Raw genomic sequence first — 25,109 nt, forward strand, 5'->3', positions numbered from 1 at the left:
TCAACTCTACCAGTTGTTACTTGTTTACTTCAAGACCTTGTGTACTATTTGCTCAAGCAGCATGAAAGCCTTAGTTTAAGGTGTACTAATAAGGAACAAGCTTCCCTGTATTTTCCTTAGACTGGTATCCTAAAAGAGATCCTTATTTAGGTCTAATCTTGTGGCCCTTGCTCTCATCAAACTTGATTCATTTAAAGCATTAACTGTGCTTTAATCTCTTAAGAGTGTCCACACTCAAGCTACCAGCTATCTAAATCACTTTCATCAAGAATCTAGTTAAATTGACACATGTTCAGTACACAAGGTAAATTGTATACTTCGGTACTCAAGACCTGCAAGTCGTTGCCTTTCTTATTTACTCCCCTGTTGAGTGCTTTCCTCAGTAATCCCTTCTCAGCCTCAGAAAAACATGAGCTGCAAGAAGTAAACGTAAATCTGGGTAGAACGGCTCTTGCTGTTCTTGCAGATCCTGTGGGGTGTTCAGCTGCTGTGGCTCTTGCTAAGCTACTCAAGGAAGAGACACCCGCCAGAGGTGCCTCCAGGTACATAGAGCAGTGGGTGAAGCTGGATGCTGAGCTGGGTACAGCACCATATCCAGGCTTCCCCCTCAGAAACTGAGCTGGATATGTTTCTGAGGTACAGCAAACACTGTGAGAAACAAGTTGTTTCTATAATTCTCCTTTAAATACAGATAAACTTTTGTGTTTTGAGGGTTTTTTTCTGGCTGTGTTACAAAAGCTAAATGTTGTATAATACAGATGATTGAACTCCAAGCAGACTTCACACAGATTGTTTGCCAAATACCACACCTTATGGACCATCCGCATTAGTGCAGCAGGGAAGGAGAGAAGAGGGCTGGCAAGGCATGAATAATACATGCTGCGTACTCAATTCTGTAATTGCACTTAAACTATTTGTTTTCCCTATTACCAACGCAAGTAAGCAACATTAAATTGTAGGCTTTAGTAAGTGCATGTTTTGTTTCATACAGAAGAATATGTAAGTCATGGGTACAGGTTAAGAGTATTAAATAAACTAATGCATTTTCTAGGTGCCGTTACTTCAAGCCTAAACAGTTAACAGCTATAGGCAACACTACGGAGTTACACAGTCAGATGAGTGGTTCACAACTTGACAGACATTTTGCAGTTAGCATGTACAAAGAACAAAGAAAATAATTTAAGTACACTCCTTTCTTCATTGGAAGACTTGTAGTGAGACAGTAAGTAACCTTATAGTGCTCCTCATTCTTCCTTTTCTCATCCTTGCAGCTGAGCATCCCTTCATAATCTATAAGGGCAAGGCTAGCAACTGGTGTAAACCAAACATGCCCCTGTAATGGGCTGGGAAATAAAAAAAAAAATCAGTGCCAAATTCAGAAACACAAAAGGAGTATTGCTGGCAAAACTAGTTCAGCTGCTGTCAAAGAGACTGTCATTTGTCAAATCCCTGCTGCATTTGCTGAGGGGGTGGCAAGCATGTTGTGAATGACAGAGAAGATTTCAGGAAAAAAAACATCTCTTCCTTGTCATGAGTGATGAGAGGGGGATCCTTCATCCTGGCATTACATAGCTACTCTGGTACCACTGCCACCCTGTCACTCGCGCCTTTTGTACCCAACCCAGCAGCTTCTTCCCCACTTCCCAGCACCTTCAGAGGAGGAAATATCTCACAACAGGGATGGAGATACCATGCATTCCAGCAGCCAAGGGATAGGCAACCACCTTGACAGCCCCTTACATCACTCACCTCCCTAAGCCTGTGCCAAGTACCCCAGAAAAAAGTCTCCCATGGGCAGCTGCAGCACATAGCCTAGACATGCAGACATGGACATGCAGCACGTAGCAGACATGGGACCCCATTCCTGCACTCAGGAACCTTGAGATCATCCTCAAACCATCCTCATGAGGAAGGTACTTCTGCAGCTCCATCACTCCTATGTACAACAACATCACACTCACTTGGGGTCTGGCAGCCATTGCCAGCCAACAGCCACCCAAATGCGCCAAGGTTTGAACTGTAAAGCCATAGAGAGCTCTCCAGGTTTTTAAGGCTTGCAACATGGTCCTAACAAGCAGGATTTGGGGTTAAAGACCAAAAGAAAAACAAACAAATAAAGAACTAACCCACAACACACCCCCACCACAAACACAATTAAACTGCATGCAGATATACAGATATACCTGCTGCAGAAAGCTATATGAATCTTCCCTGAAGAGCTGGGGGAAAAGGAGAAGCCAGACATCCAAAGATAAAGGTCACTAGGATTATTTTCTTAAGAAAAGACATTTTCTCTGTTTTTTTTCTCCTCAAAAACAACAAACAAAAAAACCTACAACACTGAAATTTCCTCTAAACAGATGATAAAAACAGAAGAGCTGGAGGCAGTCACCCAGCATGGAAAATGAGCTCAAATCCTGGAAAGTTATCAAACGGAACAGAAAATAGTCTTATAATGGGAAATGTCAGGCAACCCTAGCAAAAAGTGAAGCTTCCAGTCCCACCTGTAATCACCACCACTGCACTCTTAATAGGTTATCTACCATTATACACAGATGGTGAGAGAGATGGAGCAATCTTCTGCTGATGCTTGTGGTTATATATTTTGTTTAACAAAATGCTGAGGCAAATTAAGGGCACTCCTGGAGATTTCTCCTTTATCTCTTAAACATCACCTCACCCATCAGAGGGTGAGACTCAGCAGCCATAACAAACGGTGTAGAGACTCTTAAGAGAGATAAGAACTCCTGGTTTATGTTAGAGTTTTATATTACCTATTATTCAGAAAGATGATGCTAACTTTTATGTTTAAAGTCTGTTTCACATTAAAGTCTCTTACTGCAAACAACAAATAAAGTTTCTAAGAAATCTGTTTTGGACAAAACACAGAGGGAAAACAAAATCATCATATGCACAACCAGGGCATGATGAGAGATCATTTTGGAATAAGTTTGGTATAAACAGAATTTTATTTCTGAAAAACAAATTTAATAAGACATTTTAGAAAAGCCCTTTAGTGTTTTAAAATATATTGTGTTGTGCTCTGAGTGCTTCAAGGAGGTGCTTGGGTTGAAATCCATACTTCACCACAGTTGATACTCAAATATTAAGCTAAATGACACCGCTTTTCATAGTAAAGCTTTATTTAATTCCCCATAAAATTTTCACAAAAAAATTCTTCTATAATCATTTTGGAAATGTTTTCTTCTTTCAATATCGAAGAACGTAATTTACACCAATTACCTGTAGAAGTTCTTTATTACCTCTAGCTTGGTTTTTTCCATTTAAACATGAAAATTTTCATTTACTCCTTAGACATTTAAAGGTGGCTTAATCTCTTGAAGACCAATTTGCAAATATTTTTTCTATTTTCTATTAATGAGAACAGACAGCTAACAAAACAAATGCACGAAGATGCTCAAGGAAGAAAAGATCAGAGAAGCACATTTTCAACGTTGTTAAACCCTAACAAAGGTATAGCTTCCTTCTCAGTTAAATATCCAGAAGGGGAAAAAACAAAATCCAAATATTTTTTCTAGACTGAGCAAGCAAATGGACACATCCCTCACCTCATCACCACTTTTCCTGGTCTTTCTGCATGCAAACCACTAACTACCACACTCAGAGAGAGAACAAAGAACCACAAACCTGAGCTGGGAAGGAGCTGCTTTGGAATTCAGCACTGTTCTTTCATCATCGCCAGCAAAATGAAGTTGGCTTGAGCAGAGGCAAGTAGTCATACTCATTATGAAAAGAATTACATTCAGTCAGATATTAAAACATTACCCTTGCACAGTTTAAGACAGCAGCTTCTCCTGATAAACACCATAAAGCCTATGCTACTTCTTCCTGGAAATTAGAATAAATCCATATGATGAACTGAAAAATGCAATGAAAATTTAAGATGCTTGATATTATTTCATTTATTAATATTTAAAACTGGTCTTAGAACCGAGTAACTTTTATAGAGTAACCAACTCTCTGATTTCATACAGCTTGGGTAAGATCAGTCCTTTGTATCCACTGGAGTTAGCACAACATGTGACAGAATGCCCTTATTCTTAACACTATTTACTCCATTGAGAAACAGTTTAAGTAAGTTGGGTAAGATAAAAAAGTTCACAGTTCAGTTGCAGGAATATTCATACTTAAAACTGGCACCTTTCTAGTCCATGTACTGACCATTACTGGGTTTGGTTTTACAGTTTTCACTTAAATTGCAATGCTTTCTTTTTTTCTTCCCCAAGACACATCAAGACACCCAGGCAACTGCTACCTTGTCTCACAGCAGACATCATAGAAACAAGATCTGGCTGGTACTTTGTGGTTCTACAGAAAACTATTTTACTTTTTTTTAATAATACACTCAAGAAATTTTAAATACCTCTTCACAATCTCCATACTTCACCATCCAAACAGAACTGCAATGATTATATCACCTAAAGACCAGGAAAGTCAAGTCTGAGGAGCAGTCACAACACTGTGTGCAGTGTACAGACATACTAACAGAGTTAATATCATAGCTCAGGGTAGCCATGGGTTAACACCTTTTGAAGAAGGCAGAACTGCACAAAAACAAAAGAGCTATTGGGCTTTTAACCTGGCAGTATTTGCTAAACCAAAATCCTCAGTCGGAGCCACAACAGCAGCAACCTAGATATGTTGAAGTTGTGGTAACTCTGAAAGACACAAGCAGAAAAACCAGATGCCTCCTCCCAGATCATCAGCTGTAGTCCCATATCCTTCAAGTAACATCTCAGATCTCTTCCTGACAAAAAAAAATTCTTCTGTGTCTGAAGGGAAACTCCATCTGTCTTAAAGTTTAATTATACACCTCCGAGGCATTTTCTGATCCTAAATGCAATGCCTTTTAGGCAACCCCAAGTGCTCACATACTAAATAGCCCTGTCAGCCCAGAACAGCGGTTAGCCTGAGCTATGAGGAAAAACATCCTGCAGAAATGCCTAGGCTCAGGTTGGAGAGCTGCAAAAGAGTCATCGACAGTGTAAGTGCAAAAAGGTGAGGGGAATTCTTAGGCTAATTAGTGAATGAGACTTTAATAGGCAAGAAGATATAAAGGAACCCATTCTCTGCTCTCCTGGGACACATGCAGAACAGCAATCAGCGTGACACCAGCAATCTTTGTACGACATTTCTTCTGATTATTATGCAGAATGAAAGGGGCAAAGGAAAGTCAGGCCCAAGTTTAAAAAAGTTCTCTGCAAAGATGCCCCTGTAATGCTATTTTAACAGTGGTTTAACAGAGAACTATGCACTCACTAAAGTCAATTTGTTGGGTTAGGCTTCACTAATTACACTTCCCATAGAGGACTGACAAAAAAAGTTGAATCCCTTCAGTGGAATATTAATCTACCTGTTACATTACCTCCTGGAAACCCTTTCCCAGCACCTTTTGTCAGTAATAGTTCAGGTTCCTAATGTTAGAAAGGTTTATATTTCATTAGTTATCTTTATTACAAAAACTTTCACTGACAAACTTTGTCTTTTGGGAACTGAGGTCATAACCATATGGAAGACTTTCTCTTCACTATTATGAAAGTGACATTTCTGGATAACTACACATACAGAAAACCAGAACAAAAGTAAATTGGTTTTACCTCAGAAGGAAGTTGAAAGCATAAGAGATCAGCATCATTCTTCCAGCCACAAGTCAATTTTATTTTAGTGTGTGATAAAACAAGCTATTTCTTCCCTGTGTTTTCGGTTTGGGACTCTTCACACACATTTAATATTGCAATTCAAAAAACACAATCCTTACTTTAACAGTGAAGACAAGACTTTTCCTGGCCACTTTAGAGAGATTTAAATAGGACAGTGCAAGGTGAAGAAAAGAGTTGTGCAAAATTTGCCGACTGCATTTTGACCTAATTCTCTGAATTCTTGATTTTGAAGGGACTACACCACTGCTTGAACTCCCAGAGGCACAAATATCAAACTTCAGAAAACAAACCTTATCAACCATTAAACACTTCAGACTGCACAAGATTAAGAAGTGGGATTTTGATCCAAATCCTTCTTATGTTGAGGATCACTAATGCCAGCAGACGGTTTGCTCTCAGAATTAAGAAAGGTGAAATAACTAGCCAAATACAGTGCAGCAAAATCATTTTTAATTACTACTTCGGAAGAGCAGGCTTCCGATGCGCAGCCTTCCTTCTTACCCACCAGCTCAAAGGAACAGATCAGTTTGAAAAAGTAGGAAAAAGAAACATCTGATACTTTTTTTCTCACACATCTCATCAATGCCAAGACCTTTTCTACCCACACAAATATATTTTTTAATCAAAAGTACAACCAACTCAGTCATGAAGCTCAAAGCATGAGAAAGAACAAAGTCTGCATAAGAATAAAAAGAAAGGTTGGTGTCAGTCTCTTCTCCCAAGTAACAAGTGATGAGAGGAATCAGCCTCACATTGCACGAAGGGAGCTTTAGATTGGATATTAGAAAACATTTCTTCACCAAAAGGATCATCAGGCTGCCCAGGGAAGGGTTTGAGCAGCCATCCTTGGAGGTACTTAAAAGACACGTAGATGTGGTACTTAAGAGCATCACTTAGGGGGGGACTTGGCAGTACTGAGTTAATGGCTAGACTCAGTTTTACAGGCCTTTTCCAATCTAAATAATTCTATAATTCCATAACCCCTCTCCCTGGATACCTGAGGAACTGAAAAGCATGTCCTCTCAGAGACAGTGCACACTAGGGCAACCAGAAAACATGACATGGCAAAATACATATTAAGAAAAATTATCTCCTAGATTTTTTTTAAATGGAGATTCCACCCATACATCACCAGGAATCTCTTCTCTGGTGAAGAACTGCTTGCTAAACTGGATTTCAAACTAAAGAGTTGAGCCCACATCCCATTTTTATGTTAGATTTATGCCCCTTTTCTGTTGCCTATTCTTCAAATGCAGGAGCTCCTTATTGCTGACTTCACGGGGGAAGTCTCTTTGAAGGGCTCAATTTCTTTCCCAGGAGTCACACTGAATGTAAAGCAGAGCAGTGGCTACTCTAGCATCAACTGAGAAGAATCCAAGAACAAACACATTTCCCTTCATTTACTACACTTCCTCCTGTATTAAGTACCACAGTAACAAATTATCATATTTGGCTCTGTATTGGCCAAATTTGACAGTGACCCACCAGAAAGACAAAGGGTAAATTCGTTGGATGTACTCTGAGTGAAGAAAAACATTTGAATAGAGAAAAGCGGACCTGCACAGGTGAGGGTTTCATGCAGAACCCACTGAAGTAGAGGGATAATGTCCTACAGACCCATTTGGCCCTGGGCTCCATCTCTAAATGGCTGCATAGAAAAAGGAGCACTTCGGTAATTATTTGAAGTTACATTTGAAGATGCCTCAGTGAGCACTTCCAACGCAAGTGCCTTATCACCTTCCCAGCATGCCTGCTGGGGGACCAACACAAAGCCAGCCATGGAAAAGGAAGCCTGAAGGGTTTCATAAGCACAGACATCTTTTACAACTGAGGAATAAAATTGAATCAATGCTATTCTGAAGCCTCTTCTTTTAGCTCTGGCAACTTCAACTGTCGCGTAAGATTTCAAATGATACTGCTCATGCTACGTGCTGTAGAGACGCAAGTGTGACCTTGAGCATGCAATATTTCTTTCACACACTGCTGATTGCATCAAACAAGCCGACCAACACTCCCCCTCCACACACTGCAGCCAGAGAACTCAAATCTGTACGGGATACTAACAAATAGCTCAATGCTATGGAAGGTGAATCCTATTTGGGTGCATGATAGAAAAACTGTTGTAAAGTAATTGCTGAATGTCAGCTTTAAACTCAAAAAGTGTAGTGTAGATAAATAAAAACAATAAATCTAAAAGAAATATTAAAAAAAAAAGTATTCTTACCAAATACAAACGAGTCTTTCAAGTGATTATAAATATAATTGGTGAGTTGTGAAGGCTATAAATTCTTCCCAGGGTTCTGGGACTATCATAATAAACCACAAAACATATGTGGGATATGATGTCACCTTTGCCGTGAAATGTATTGATAGCCCAGTTCAATGTGTTCCCATATTTATGTTTTTATAATACATCGTTGCAACCACAAATTTTAATGGAAAAACAGTTTTATTTAGCAGAGAAATAGAGGTCTCTCTCCTAGCACTTATAAACTGCATACCTCAACTTTTACATTATCCAGAAAGGATTGTCAATACAACAATACAATGCGTAATGATACAAGGTCTTGCTGACAGCATATGAAACCCTTTATAGTTAGCCCTGGAGTACACAAATGAAAAAATGCCTAGGCCAGCATGGCTGAGGCCTCTGTTTATTCTTCTTTTCTGTTCTAAACTTCCCTCTGAGCCCTGCAGAGTGCGGAACCTATCCATACCCTTCCAGGCAGTCCTCTCTTCAGTTTGCTGCAACAGCACAGCATCTCCTATTTTGTAGGTATTTAGTACACTGTTATCAAAGCAAATTGCTTCTAGTTATTTATGTTTTAAGTGCTGCTGTAGCATAATTATTTTTTCATAGGTGAACCCCAGTAAACTTTTACCCAGGCTTCTCACTTCCCTTTCACCAGCATAGCAAATCTTACCTACTAATTAAAACCAGGGTATGCCAATTAGCTTGCACTTTTTGTAATAAGATAGGGGTTTTTTTTCTTGCTTCCTTATTACCTCATTAGGAGACTATAAAGTTGCATGACCTTCACCGTCAACAGCTCCACCTTCTGCAGTAGGAAAAACAGACTCCTTTTCCCACAGCCAGTCCACATACCATAAACATCAAATCCAGATCAGTAACAAGTCGTTGACAACTGACACCTTGCTGCTTCTGTTTTGTGCCTGTTTCTGGCTGTAGGCTGTATTGCAATAAAGAGCAGCAAATATTCCGGTTTCCCTCCTCTTCTTTGTAACCTCAGAGCAGTTCATCCCCAATTCACAATTCCCAGCCTCTTGGTTCAAATTCTATCTAAGCGTAGCTGATCTCAGTATTAGAGAGCATGTTTGAGGAAATGAGGGAGTACAAGCTCTTTCTAAAGTTTCCAATTGCTGGGAAAGCAATGGAAATTTTTCTTTTCTCTGTACATAACTTGAGGGACAAGTATACTATCTGACCCATAATATCAAAATGGTTTTGAACTCTCTAATGCTAAGGCACTTATCAACTGTGGGGCTTCCATGCCCTTCAAAAATTATCTCTTGCTATACACTGAGCATGATGCTTCTACCTATTTATTCTACATAGCTGTTTTCCAAGAAACACCCTTCCAATCTCAGACCTTGCTCCCAGGCAATGGGATACAGCCAAAGCCAGACTCATCTTCAAACCATAAGACAAGATTCACATGCACATCCAGATATGTCCCTGTGAGAACTTTATTTTTTTAAAAACAGCTAAATTCTGACATCTGATTCTACTATATACATTGTGACCGGATTTGCACGGCTTCACACATCCTGTGAACATCACCACGGCCAAGCATGTTGAATAAAATGAAATACATGTATTTCTTACTAGGTCCGTAGCAATGAATCCAATTACTCATACCAAAAATACATGTTCATGTGGCAAAAGGAAACAAGGGTGAATATTGCAGTTAGGATGTTGCACCCACAGATTACAAGATTTTTATAGCATCATAACTGCAAATTAGATTTTTTTTTTCTGCTGCTTCTGGTCAGCTAATTGGATGGGGTATCCATTATAACACTCTATTATGACTATATCATTTGTCTTAACAGTTTCAATGCCCTTGTCTAAAGCTCCATCACTGTATAGCAGCTGGTCCAGACAGAACTGTTCATTTAACAAAATGATCTCAGAAGCTACTAGTTAGTAGTCTGAGTCCTTCACTGAGAGACCCAACACTGCTCTCAAACATTCTTTCTCAATATACACATGGGGTTTTTTTTTTTCTTCCTCTCAGACCCGTTTGTCCCCAAATTTCGGACATTAATTTTTCCAAAATCATGACTTTTACACAGTGATTCTTATTGACAGACTTCCACTATGCCATAGCATAGAAAATTCCTGAAGAAGTTATCATGCCAGTAATAAACACATCTGTAAACAAAAGATGGTCCTAAATTACAACAGCAGGTCTGAATACTCTCTAGTTTTAGAGCCAAGCCCAAACGTGTCTGAATTTTACAAATGGTTCCTCTATTAATCAACATTCCCATCCTACATGTTGTTAAACCTTCTTACGTTCTCACCAGCTGACTACTGAAGTTTATGTATGATCAGTTAGCAAAGTTAAATGAAGGTGAATGATTATACCTCTAAAAAACAGGTGAGGTTCTGGAGGAAGTCTCATCATCAACATGCCCTTCCCTGAATAAAAGCATCCTTCTACCACTGAGGTAGTGACTTGTCCCCAGAGATGCCACTCCTAAAAGAAATGTGCAGGAGAATTTGCAGGTAGCTGTGACAGTACAACCACATAACATTTCTCAAATTAATTTACCCTGCTCAGACTCCACAGCTGCAATGGGTTTTGTGCCTCTTTACTGGGCTAGATCATTGTAAACCCTTTAGCCTGAGAACCTAGCTCATGTTTCAAGACTTCTCAGCTTGTTTCTTAGCCTGCTAGGTGGAACTGTATGCACACAAGTACCCTTTGCTACAACCTCGTTTGTTTACAAAGAGTGTAAACACAATCCTACACAGTAGATATCAATGACAGAGCTCCAAGGTGGATGAGCCTGGGGCATGAAGGCACAACTAAAGAGCAACCAGTTCCTTCTCACCACTCCTGCTCTGAGTTTGTAATAAGTCCCAGAGAAACCCCTCATCTAGCATACATTATGGTGAGGTTTTCAAACCTCACTGCTACTAGAAAGCATACCCTTATTCCCCTGGTCTTTGAGGTGGCCCAATCAATTTCCCATCTGAAAGTGAAACCTTCCCCCTAGACTACCAGCTCTCAGCCATGCCAACTCACCTCTGGGCTGCACAGGTGCATAAAAGTGAAAAGCAGCAGGGGACAGGACCATCCACCCGTCTCTTTGTTTTTATCCCCTTTCTTTAACGTAGCCATCAACCTGTATCCTCAGCATCTGATGAACCCCATGCTCCCTGGTCCATTTCCAATGGAGACCTTGCAGCTCCCTCCAGTGCTCACTGCACATAGGAATGTGTATTCCTTCCTTTGCTTCCTCTACTTTCCTGGAAGCAAAGGGGTTCAGGAGTAACATCACCTTCAGCAAAACCTACAACAGCCTGTTGATCAATGACCCGCTCAATGGCAGCCATTATCTCCTCTCCAAATAGCTTTATTATTTTATACACGCAATAGTGCTGCTGTTAAGCAGCTTGTGGTTCACTCTGGAGGGGATTGTCCTCTGGTGGTGGTTTCTGTGGCATGGTCTTGTATAAATAAAGATCATGGTCATCTTAGGGAACTCTTCTCAAGCTGTGGCAAATATTTTGCCACGGGACAGCCTTTAAAAACTGTTTGGGCAGCTAACACTGATTGTAACCCATCCTACCAAAATAGGGAAAGGCCTTGAACTGTTTCTCACTGTTTTATTCTCTCACCCAAAGCTGCATTTAATCAGTGTTATTTCCAGGATTTACTAAGATTTTGCTGCCTCAAGAGAGCTTACAACTCAGGAGAAAACTTGGCAACTTAGAAGAAAACATTCCATGTATTATGTAAAGCTATTCTTAGCACACGCATGTAATTTCTAAGAAGCATAAATCACTGTGTTTTAAAGTACATAAGAAAACTGGTAATCTAATAGTAAGTTTTTACCTTGCCAGTCTAAGGCACATAAGTTCATGTCAAACTGTGCACATTTCTCAGTAGGAATCTGATGTTCTCGGGGATCAAGGACAAGCGTAGAACTTGTGTGCAGAAATCACATAAACAGGGGCATGTTCAGATTGTCATGCCTAAGTACATTTGTTCTCTTGAACAAAGTGGTTATCATCACTGGGTCATCTCCAGTGAACAGCCACACGGATGTAGTGGTAGGACACACACAGGTTACAGAATGACAGTGCCCCTTCACAACCTCAGCTGCCAGAAAACAAAGCATACCCAGCTAGGCATTGCACACGAGGCTTTAAGAGGAGTACTGAAGAAAATAATCATGAAAGAACTACCAAGGCAAATGTTACCTTAAAAATTTAGTGCAGACTGACTTCCTCTTATGAACTCCTTCTTTACTGAATTTATGTATAGATAGCTAGACAACTTCCCTGTCACAAGAGACTGACAGGCGAGAAGGCACCCATCTGAGCAGACTGCTCACCTATTCTTATTCTAAGAACCTAAAGCGCTCAGAACGATTTCATATACAAGGGCTATGAATATGAGCCTCTCACGGCTGACAAATGCCTCTTCCTTTGTGCTCTTGGTCCCATATTAACAGAATATTTTTATCTTGAGGGCAGACTCATTTACTGTCATGAAGTCCACGCAGCCTGTGGCAAATTGCACCATGTGTGTAGACCGCAAAAGCAAGGCATCATGCTTACGGGGCCAATTACATGAGATGAATGGAGCTTGAATGCCCAGACCAGAGCTGAAGACAGACAGGCTATCTGATTAAACAAACCATTAAGGATGAGCCATATTTTAAAATGCCCCCCACACGCACCTTTTTAACTTTTCACTTCAATTGCAATTTTTTATCTGGAAGTTGGGGAAAAACCTAGGTAGCCACAGTAGATGTATATTATGGGGAGTATGCTGAAGGTGACAGTTATAAACACACTGTCTCCACAAAAACACTTCATTTACAAAACAGATTTGACAGCTCAGTTTGTTTGCAATGCAGAGCACTCCTCCCAAACCCCCACATGGCCCTGTGAGCCTTGATTACTTCTTTGATGCCAGCTCTTCCATAGAGACCTCTGAAATGGAAGTGATGAATGAGGTCCTGTCAGGCGCCATTCCCTGGGTGGCCTTGAATCCATACAGTTATCTGTTACGCTGCCAGCCCTGACAGTGATGAACACAATGCAGGCAGCTGACAACACCCCTATTCATTACAAAAAAAAAAAAAAAAAAAAAAGAAAATAAAAGAAAGAGATAGATGGAAAGAGGTTTGTTTGCCAGCCTTCAATGCTCTACTCATCTACATTTCCTTCAGAGGACTTGCTTGGGAAGGATATGATGAAGTCTGTTTATACAGTTATGTGGAGCAGGAGATCCAATGTCCCCCAGTTCCATCCAGTAAGGCTGAACAAACCGCTCAGATGCTGGCATTTCTTTTTCTTTTATTCCTTTAATTATCTGCAGTTCACATTTATTGCAGACATGCATTCTGATGAGGCTGCACAATGGCCACAGAGCAGTCTGATGACACTTTCATGTATCACTGACATGGTGTTTCTACTAACCGAAGAAGTATCTTGCAAAAGGATGAAAGCGGAGAAGAACTGCTAGCCTGATTTGCTGCAATTAGGGCAGATTACAGAGCTGCCTTGTTTTCTCCATAATCCTAACTTGGGAGGAAAGGTTCCTACATGTAAGTTGATCCCATGGGTATTCTCTCATTTTGCCTCCAGCAGCTTGCCCGAACAACTCAGTGCCCTGCTTGCTGGCTTGTATCAGCACAACTGACCCATATGAGCTCACAAGTTTCTTCATTAATGGAAGCTGGCAACGCGATGTATATTGCCTTCTAGAGCCATCATGCTCTTCTGAAACTACAGACCAAGAGACACAAAATGTTCAGACCTACAACACACAGAGCTTTGTCATCTTTTACCCACATAGATGCTGCCTCACCTCACTCTTCCCTTGCATACTCCTCAAATTCAAATTCAGTCACACATGCCTGAATTTATAACTTAAAATGCACACCACAGCACTCACATTCCAGAGACACAAGAGTCTTACATGTAAAACAGGATAAAAAAAAAAAAAAAAAGTTAGCTCTAAACCACTTATGAAAGACAGCTAGAAGTTGGGGTTTTTTTGCTTTTAAACCAAAAATTTTCTTCTGTGGCATCTTTTCATTTGCCACCACTAGCACACATAAAACCCAAAACTTAGAATGTTTTATTTAAAAAAAGAACAACCTGGGTTATTTCCTGTCCTCATTATGACTCAGATCTGCCAGGCTCTCTCTCACATACTGTACCACAGAAAACTTATATTACACTGGAAAAGGAGGCACTGCAAAATAATTCCAGAGCAAATATCATTTCAAACAAATGCTTTACTCTGATTTTGCTCAGAGCTCACAATTCTGATATGAAGTTTAAATTAAATTATTTTGCTTATTTTCCCAGAAGGGAGAACCTTCATAATGTTGGATTTACCCAACTGATAATAACCATTTAAATGAAGGCATTTACTTTTAATCAGGTACCTGAGCTCTGCCTATAGTCATGGGAAAGAAAAAATCTCTAAAAGCAAATTGCATCTTAGAAGCCATTTTACCTTAGAAACCAGTCTTTAGATAGACCAATCCCTTCAGATTCTCTTGTCGTCATCTACTATTGAGGGAGCGATATTACCTATTGTAGACTAGATGCCTAAGTTTGTTTAATAGTGAGATGTCAAAGTAATGAGTAACATACTGCAGACACCTTTCCTTTCTTGTCTCACATCTAGGTATTAAAACTATGAGCCAGCTAATAAAAACAATGCTTTATTTCAGGAAGTAACTGCTTCTTCATTTACAAAAGTTATGACAGTTCTTGAAAATTCTGTTTAAAAGCAGAATATTTCCTGCATAGAAAGTAACTGCTCTGCTTCTCCTGTTGTTGCAGGACAGCCCTTCAGGCAAATGTTGTGGAAGAAATACAATACAGAAAATACAGAGAAATTTTTGCAGAGACAATGCAAAAGATCGAGTGGCAAGATAATCTGTACACTGACAGTTTTAATTTTATTTCTTTTAATTATTTTTTTATTTAGTCCACCAACACATACTTCGGCTGTAATCATCTCACAGATAGAACACCCACAAAAAGCTAAGACTATAAATTAGTGGTTATTCATGTATATCTCAATACCTCCCTCTGCTGAGCTTACACAAACCACTTGGTAAAACCTGATAACCTTGGTAAAACCTAATCTAATCTAATACAAAACTCAACTTTTATTCAGATAGACTGGTGCTTAAACATTTATGATAAAACAAGGTTTCATACATCCTGGAGACATACAGGTTCAGCCCTCCCTGCTGACACAACTGCTGCAACACCTCATAAGGAAGGGCTGTCTTCGTAGCAGGCAGCCCCCAAGCTGTACAAGCCTGGGACAGATTTGTCCTACAAATTATAGGATCCAATGTTGTGCCCACAGCAAGGACTCCATTTCCTGCACAGATTTAAAATCCTCTCTTATTTAAGGCATATGACAAGAAAAAAAGCAGAAATCCACAAGATCTGTGCTGCTAAGTACATAGTACAGAGGATGTTTGCCACAGGATTAACCTCTGGTAGACATTGCTCCGCTGAGGACACTAAGTAAGCCACATTTTACAGCAGTGGTAAATTTGGTGCTCAGACTATAAGAGAAAGGAGTGCATATAGTAGAAAGCCTGAGCCTTATCTTGAGTTGGAAGACACAGGACAAATGGCTTTGCCTGTTGATGAAATACTGTATGAGATCCACGGTACAATTTAGTGAGTCACATTAATCCAGTGTAATTCTGTTCTCTCAGCCTTAAAGATGCAATCAGTCAATTGATATTTATATTCGTATTACCTGGATGCATTACGGAAGAAAAAGAACACTATAAAAATAGTCATCCTTAAAACAACTAGGTCTTTAACTACCGAAGGAAGCATGCTGCTAGCTGTTGCCCAGTCAGCAATAAGCAAACAGCAGAAATGGAGGAACAAGGATAAAACTAATACAGAGTTTTTTAAATGCCAGGACCATATATACATGTTAGGTGCTAGTAACCTCAGAAATCATACCCAGTCCTGACAATGGGCATCCTGAAAATGAGCAATGGTTCTCTGGAGGTCTCCTCATGGAGCCAAATGCATACATATCAGTCTCTTCTGCCCAAATCCTAAACAAAAACCTATCATTTAGCAGATGCTGATGGATGTACAGGTGAGGAGACCTGCAATTGCATCAGAGATGCAAAATTACATGTCTCAGATTGGTGGCACAGAGAAGCAGAGAAAGACATTAAAGCCTTTGCCCTGCCCATAAGCCTATCCAACCCTCCTTCATAAATACACCTCCACTGGGTGGACACAGTGGTAAGCCTGGACCTGCACCACAATCTAGTACCACCATATAAGCACAGAAAACAGGACCAGAAAGGGCATCTGGTGCACTCCCTGCCCAGGGCAGCAAGCATAGTTCCTGTACTACTCTTGATAGAGTTAACCAGCAAGCCATTTACTGACCGCCCATGGCTTATCACCAAAAATAACCTGCAAGATGTGGCAAGGAAACTTATTTCTTTTCTGTTCCAATATAAGCACAGCATAAGGCACTGCCATTCAAGAGTTCCAAAAAATTCCTACAGTTGTCTTCCCCAGCTTATCATTTTTGAGCAAGAAATCACACCTGTCTAATTGTTGGCATCTCAGATATTGCAAAAAACCCAAACATACACATCACTAAATTTTTCCCTAAATGACATTTTCATAACATAGCCTAGAGAATTATATTTAGCTAAAGGTACTAAAATGTAGTGTGTAGTGCACATGCATTAAGCACAGATTACCTTTTTTCTTTTTTGTAGGTAACTAAAATGAAGAACTCTGTAGTAGGACACCCTTGTATTCGTCCCTCCTCTTAATCCTACATAATGCAGGAAATACATACTGTCAGCACCTTGAGACATTCTAGAAGGAGCACAAATCAAGCCCCAGCATCTTTTCTCCCTTATCTCACTTCAGCAAAGGAAGTTCATGCCAGGCTTACTGTTTTCATACTACAGGGGTTTCTCTTAGTCATGCAGTCATAGGGCTTGAAGGGACCATAGAGAATAACCAATCCCAGCCCCTGTCCCAAGGAGGGCTCCGCTGTACCTGTGTTATTTTCCACAGATGTGTCTCAAAAACTCTTTCTAGAGGCCTCCAGCAGGGAAGAGCCCATGCCAGCCAAACGATATTTTCCAGTGGTTTACCATCACATCCTTCAGAGAAGCTTTCTGAATATTTTATCCAAATTTGCCCCATCACAATGTAAGCCTATTTTTGTCCTATCATTGGGTTTGATGAGCAAATAATTTTCTTCCTCTCTGCCAACTTGGAAGCTATCACACTATGTGACCTCAGTCTTCTCTAGACCAAACTTCACAGTTTAGAGATAACTGTTGAACTTACTGCCCTTTGCTGAAAATAGCCACTCAAGCCTGACTAAATTGGACCTATTTCCATTGCCGTTCTATCCACTAGTGACAAATAAATTTCTTCATTTACAAGTTCTCTGTAAAGCATAGAGCTGATGGACAAAAATGAACTGTCAGTCTCACTACTGGAGCAAAAGAATCCATCAGTCCTTCTAGAACTCTTTTATTTGAGTTAATCAAAAGCATGGTAACATCTTAATCTCCAAAAGCCTGACTCAGAAGTTTCGAGAGCTTCCCAAAAACGATTCTGATCAATGGACCAGATTAATCAAAGAACAGAGGAAGATTCAAAGCTTGCCACTCAGTTACAAGGGTGATTCACTTCTAAGGGTACAAGGCCTTAAAATGGAAATAACCCAAGCAAAGGAGAGGAGAAAATCAAAGCTCTTGGAAAAGCTCTACAAGTGCAGAAACAGGGTAAAGACAAGAGTTATTTTTACTCACTTCTAACTCCCATCCCATAAAAACTGAATGCAACACAAACAGTGGCAGAAGTGTTTAAGCAAAGACCCAGGCCTGTAGCACCTCCTGACAGAAATATACAGTGACTCAAATTACTGCAGCATCCTGCATTTACAAATTACTGCAGCGTCCTCAAATTACTTACCAGCCTTCCCACCATCCCTTGGTGCAAGGGCAGGCAGTATCGCAGAGGCTCCTGTAAAGCACAGCCAGGCTGCCTGGGCTGCATTGGAGCTCCTTACACTTGAATTTATAAAGATTACACAGGGGGACTTAGGGCTTGTTTCATCAGCTAGGCAATGATCTGCCTTTGCTGTTGAGCTCGCCAGGCTTTCAAAGTTGAGTGTTCTTTAAGAAAACTTCTCAGAAAGGTTAAGATTTAGGGACTGAAAGGAAACTCTAAGCTGGTGTTCTGCTTTTTCTCTCCTCTCTCATTCCCTGGAACTCTCCTGTCAGAGACTGTATGCGTCTCCATTTGCCTTCAATAGTCTTGCTCTACTGCTTCTGATTGTCACTTATGCACACAGAGGTCTCTCTCAGGCTAACTAGTGGGGTCCTGCTGGGAAAAATCTTTTACTTTAAAAGTAAAAAAAAAGAAAAGAAAACCAGTGTCAGAACAAAGCACTTGTTTAACTTGAAGCCCAAAGTGCCTTTCTTTGCTTATACTATATATGCTATTGTTAACTTTTATCAGAGGAACAGATATTTCAGGAATCACTTCAGAGTTACCACCACAATGATTGATGACCGGTCAAAAGAAACATCCAGAAAGCAATAAGCTGTAAAAAGGGGAATGCAGTGAGCCTGGTTCAGGATTGCCTACCTGTGCCTTTCAAATTTCTTTCATCACATCTGTAAGCACTGCAGGGTGAGAACAAGCAGGGACTTTGTGGAATATTTGGAGGTGCTGATAGGTAATCCTTACTGCCATCGGTACCAACCTGAGGATAAAAGATTTAAAGAAACGGAAACACAAGGACTTGGGGGGGGGGGGTGCAAAAGAAAAGTGAGATTTATGTAAACCCATTGGGAGTGCGCTGGAAATCTCTTTGATGAAAAAGTGAGATTGCTTTGAAAGAGACTTTATTGAAGAAAAAAGCTAGTGTGTGTACAGGGAGAGAGGTTAGCTGGGTCACTTATCAGTCTGTCCTGTTTTTCCCCATTCTTTTCCTGAAATAGCGTACATGCCATATGAGTCTCCACATCCCAAATCTTGCTCTGAAGTGAAACAGCACACAGAAGGCAAAACTTCTTGGAATTTGATTAACTTGTGCTGCTGTTAGTGTCAAAGCCCAAGGCAGTTTATGTATGAAAGGACTGGAGGGGGGGACGGGACGGGAGACCACAGCACAAGAGACTTGGCTTATATGGGAAGCATGTACACAGACATATACACAGACATAGCTCACAATAAAAGCTTATGATGTCAATAGGCTACTGGTACTTACAGAGCCAAAACTCAGCCCAATACCAGCTAAGTAGTTGCATGCTACCTATCCCTATATTCCTTTTATGATCTCAATACAGTTGGGTTTTTTTTCCAGGTTTGGGTATAGTAAGAACCTTTTTCATTCTGAACTAGAAGATACAGACTTAAGTTCTGACTAGAAACGTCTGCCAGTGAGCATGGCTGACCAGCTGCTATGTGCCAGAAGTTCCCATTACAGCCAGCAGATAGTCATAATCCAATCCCAGGGACCAGCATCTTGTGGAAGAAAGGGCACACTATGTAAATGTAAGCCTTCAGTGTTATCTTTGGTAAATTAGTCCCTTTTGGTTTTACAGGAAAAGAAAATATCCTCCAACATAGGCAGTTTAAGGCTTTAAGATCAAAGGCCAAAATACTAAAAGTTTTTAAAACTTTAAGAAGTGCAGAGAAACATGCCCCATTGGTTATGAAAGCAATAATGGAACTTTGATACTGTAAGCCATATGTGTCTGCATTTGTATATTTAATACATATATCCGCCAAGACTTTGTCGTTTTTTATGCACATTTCATGCAGAAGCATGAAGAATTTAGTGTTTCTTATATTTCTCAATGCAGATCACTGTACTCTTCATGAGGCAGGTACACTTCTTTGCTCAAATTCTCTCCCCTTTATTCTAGTAATTGTTGGAGGTTTGTGCCAAAACCCACATTAACCTGTGGCATTGGCTTCCAGAAACTTTGAGACTCTTCTGCCACACACATCAAGTTCCTGAGATAGCAAGCAAGCATCTGAAATTGAACACTGTAGAATCTAGAAAAATACCACTATCACTATCTACACCACTATCAAAATTTGAAGCTGTCTGGTACTTGAAGGTAATTCAATCCCTTCACGGCACTACTAGTCATTACTAAGCTTATACAAAAAGAATAACTTAAGTTCCCACACTCCCTACTCCACTGAATTTCTCACTAGATCTGCAGAGATTTTTTTCAACATAAATACACTGCAAAAGAGAGCATAGGTTGAAACCATGTCAGTTTGGGATAAGCACAGGAACCTGTTTCTACAAACCAGTTATACGCAGAGACGCAGATACCACTGAGAAATCAAGCCAACAAAAAAGCAAGTGCAGTGACTGATCCTTATGACAAAGCAAGGAGTCTCAGCTTCCATAAGGATGGCTGCAGGGGTATGGACTTCACCCAGACTTAAGTGCTACTACTTTAATAGTTAGGTTGGTAGAGTGCGTCATCAAAAAGCACAAATCCACTTGCATACAACACAGCATAAGATAATTTTTCCTTGTACAGCTGAGGACTGCTCATCATCTTCATTATTCAGCCTGTATGCATGTGATTTTGCTTTTAAAAAGAAAGAAACCCTTCCTCACCAAGACTGGCAGAAAAGTGTTAATAGGAAGTTTGGTTTAGCTTCTTTCTATTTGACAATGTTTCTCTACTGTCAAATCAGGACACCTTCCCTCTGTTGCTTCCTATCAGTGTTTTCATCATGCTATGTCTAACAACTATAGTCCCATTTTACCAGAAGACTATACAGCACAAGATGCAATCTCAGAAGGTTCTCCCTCACTGCCAGATTTCTCATTAAATAAATTTACATTTTCTTCTGCCTTTCTGCACTACTAAAACCAACTTGAGAAACTTCCTAGCAATTTCTCTGATACATCTACAACAATGTCAAACATGATGCAACAACACCTTAAAGTAAGTGCCAACCAGGAATGTAATCCTGGGACCACTGAATTCGTTATCAGAAATCTAGTCAGATCCTTTCACACCAGCTTTGATGGAATTGGACTTTTGTTGCTATTAGGAGAACGGGAAAGAAAAAAAAAAAATAGTGCAAACTGCACTAGGGAAGGGACAGCCCTCTCCCTCTAACGGGTATAAAGCAACAACCTCTCCAGTATAAGAACCTGTGTCTAGCAATGATCCTACCCAGGAGAATGGCTGCAGAACAATCCAGCCCTCCCAATATTATGCAGAAAGACACCAAAATTTGACCACAGATACTTATTTGTAAACTAAAAACTGTGCCTTAGAGAGACTCATTTTTGTTTGCAAGTCACAGTTATCAAACAACACTCATTTTCACAAAGATATGTATGCCTAACTCACTGTGAAGAGGCAAGACTGATTAGCATTAGGATGAAACAGGTTGGCTCAAAATCCCAACCACCCTTTGGCGGTAGCCTCCAAGGACTTCAAGCAGGATTTGGAGTTGAGAGCAAGAGAAGCTTAAAAGGACACTCTGAAGACCCAGAACTGTATGTGCTCAAACAACAAACTTTGCTTAGAAATTCCTCCTGATCCTCAGAAAAATCTCTGTCATGCAAAACAAGAGCTCACAATGCCAAATGATCTGCCTGATGCTCACTGGTCCCTGGGTTTTCTAAAAGTTGCAGACATATCAAGATAAACAGTGTGGTAACTTGCAGTCACATCATGCATTTATGCTGCTCTAGTTTGAATGGTGTATTGTAAATACACTAAATTATACTCTGAGAATATGTTTCTGAAAACACACATAAAAAGCAAGTAAATGGGATCAGAGGTTGCCCTTAAAAAAAAAAAATAGAAGAAAATATCTTTCTATAAACAAAGCAGTCGATTCTCAGTAGCATTACTGTACATCCCTTTACACTCTCTGTACAGCTGAGCCCATACCTGCATTAGCTCAAGTCTTTTTTCCAGCTCCCTCTTGCCTTCTTCTCTGAGACTACCCATAAAAAGCAGAAGCCAACCCTCTTCACAGGACACGGGATCTGGAGGCTTTTCTGCACAGACACACAATTCAAAGACAAACAATAGAAAGGGCAAATCGGTCTGAGAGACAATTTTAAAACCATTAGACACAGGTTTGCAGGTCACATTTACATTACCTTTAATACTTCCAAGACAAAGGAAAAATAAAGGTTCCAGATGTTCCGAGTGCCTACAACTGTCTGGGTTGGTAACACATAACATTTGTGCTCACTCTCACTATGAAACCAGAGATGAGATATCACATGTAAGTGCAGCCCGGTAACAAATGAATTAGCAACATATCTGCCCTTGAGAAGGCCTTGTTCCTTATATTTCCAGCTTGCATTAATACATCTCTCTGTTCACATAATTCTTTCAGAGAGATATCATTAGCTTTTCAAGAGCCACAAAGTAGAAGCGCATGCCTTTGAACTTGGATCAGCTCAGCAATATAAGGCATTATCCAGTAATAATCCATTTTTTCTGAAACCTCAAGGGATCCTACCAGTGCTATTACATGCCACTGCTCAGCAGAGAGCAGCAGGCAATATTTACACCTTAACAAATCGCTGCATGCCCTTTTCATATTCTGCATGATTTTTCACCGAGTCACATTCCTTTTAGAAATTGTACCTTTCCAGTTATAGATAGTGATTACACCAGTCAATACCACTACAGTAATACCTACCAAGGAAAACATAGACTAGCAAAAGCACCTCACAAGAACTCCTGAAGCATGATTCCAAGTCATGCCCTGGATTCACACCACTGGCTGCTTCCAGTGAATCCAGCAGCAGGCAGCTACAATTCCCTGCTTTCTGGTACAAACCACTAACATACCTTCATCATAAGGGGCTGATGCATCATCCAAGCTCAGACAGGCAATGACTGAGCAGGCACAAACAAATTTAGGCCAGCTGGATGTGGTCCTTCAGGCTGCTATTACATTCATTGCAGAGGATAAGCCACTGGAAAAAAGCTCATGGTGTATCTCACAGCATGCAGATCGCCTTTAGCTGTGGGAGGCATTAACCTCTAGCCATTGAAGGCAATGGAGCTGTAACAATTTACAGAGCTCTGCCCACAGGCCAGGGGCTTCTTGCAGGGTTATGTCCCAGACCTTTTCCTTTTTCATTAAAGGCCCATTACTGCTTGGTAATGAAGAACAAGAGTGTGTTGTATTAACATAAAAACATTAAAGTAATAACATATATGCAGATAATAAGTGCTGATTTAAATTACAGTCACATATGCAGCAAATTATTTCTGTATATATTGATAAGCATACTTAAAAAAATCCTTTAAAAAAAAAGTGAAATAGATTAAGTTTTAAGACACATCAAAGTTTCTAGATACCTGCTTCAGCTATTCATTGCAAGATAAACAATATAAATAGATGTTTTGATTTTCTGAAGTAAAAAGTATTGATCTTGCAGCCTGATTTCTGCTGATGTAAGCCTGCAAGATTCTTTAGTAGTTTCACTGCCACCGATCAGGAAAAAGAGCATTAAGGTTAACAAGTGTTATGCTCTCTCATCCTAATATAAACTAAAAGTCAACAAGACAGACCCACATTCCTAGAAGGATTAGTTGTAAACAGGAGCTTCATTGCTAAAACAGATTTGACATCAGCTAAAGTACCTGCAGGATCTCTTTACTAGGCTGGAAAGATGCTAAGATATGGATTTGCACTCACTTTGTCAAAAGTCCTCTTTTCTGCTTCACAGCCTATCTGTTGATAAAATGCCTGTAACTTTTTGGTTCATTAAAAAAAAAAAAAAACCCAAACAACTAAGACACAGTTTCTATGTAAATTCAAAGCAGTGCAACTTTGTGCCCCCCTATCAGAAAGTATCCCACTCTGAGGAACCTGAGGATAAAGCACACCACTGCAAAGATTTACACTAACACATTCCATGGAAATTACCATACTTTCCCTGGGACCTACAAATCTCAGCTAAAAGGCAGCAATTTATAACAGGCATGTTTCCAACATGATCACATACAGAGAATCATGTTAAAATAAATTCCAAGATAATGCTTTTTAATGATGTCAGGAATCTCTGTCTTTAGGCTTACCTGTTTTATTTTCACTTTGCAATGAACTATGAGCACACAAGATCACATACTGCTTCTCAGAAGAAAATGGTTGCTAATCTTGACCTCACCATTTATGGTTGTGACCACACCTGGAAGCTATTACCCAGACTGGGTTCCATCAACAATTTTTTTTTATCTTGCACTCCTTTTTTCTTTTCCTTCCTTTTTTTTTCTTTTTTGTTGTTGATTTTTTAACATCTATATAAGGTTCTGAAAAAAAAAAAAGAAACTTGGTTTAAAGGACTAAACTGCATTACTAATGTGGAAGTGTAGCTTGAACAACCTACACAGCTGCAAATAAGAGTTCCTTGTATTCAAAGAATATTGTTAGGGTTTTTTTAGTAGGAAAGTATGAATTTTATAGTGGACTAAATGTCATTCTCATTTCCTTGTGGGATGTGCTTACTCTGGACTAGAAATTGGAATTCATCTGATCAGATTTAAACATCTCTATCTGACTTGATTGTCAAGGCTCCTTTAATAATCAATGAAAATAAAAGTGGCACTTCTAGGGCACAATTAACCTCATTCAGGCATCTGAAGGAAATAAGGTGAAGAACATGTATTTCTCTTGGGAAAAGCAAGCTGACTAACTCAAATGTAAACAATTGTCTTGTACATGCATAAAGCTAATAAAATTTTTTCCACCCAGATATGATCTGTGGTGTACAAAGCATTGCTTACAAACTGTAATAAAAAAGCCCACCATGTGGAACAGCTTTTCTGTGCTGTTTATCCACAACAGTTATTCAGGCCTATTTTAAATAGAAACAAGAGTTGTTGCTTTATGCATTATTCTCCCTACTCTGGGTAACTTGAAGTTCTTCTTATATTTTAGAAGAGGGAAGATGAATAACCCAAGGAGAATACAATAGGCATACAGTGTCCTAATAGCTGATCTCAGGAGCCTTGTTTCAAGAAAAACAGCATGTGGTTAGTGCCCTGTGGATGGCCATGCTCTGGCACTGGGGGGCTTCTGATACTCCTGAGTCTCAGTAGGCTCAGAACATCTCCCAGATTTCCAAGAATAAACCCAGAGGAAACCAT

At 39.9% G+C, this 25,109-nt stretch overlaps 1 long non-coding RNA gene across 1 annotated transcript; it reads right to left on the reverse strand.

The window, feature by feature from the left end:
- Nucleotides 1-7,350: 7,350 nt before the first annotated feature.
- LOC134173332 (uncharacterized) lies at nucleotides 7,351-24,882 on the reverse strand. The gene is made up of 3 exons (XR_009968210.1): nucleotides 23,659-24,882; nucleotides 10,294-10,405; nucleotides 7,351-10,077 (listed from the first exon to the last, which is right to left on the reverse strand). It is a non-coding gene; the product is annotated as an uncharacterized LOC134173332 (long non-coding RNA).
- Between the last annotated feature and the right edge of the window lie 227 nt (nucleotides 24,883-25,109).

This window comes from Pezoporus occidentalis, unplaced genomic scaffold, assembly GCF_034315485.1.
Source record: "Pezoporus occidentalis ecotype Australia unplaced genomic scaffold, CSIRO_AGI_Poc_V1 ctg51, whole genome shotgun sequence".
Lineage (NCBI taxonomy): Eukaryota > Metazoa > Chordata > Aves > Psittaciformes > Psittacidae > Pezoporus > Pezoporus occidentalis.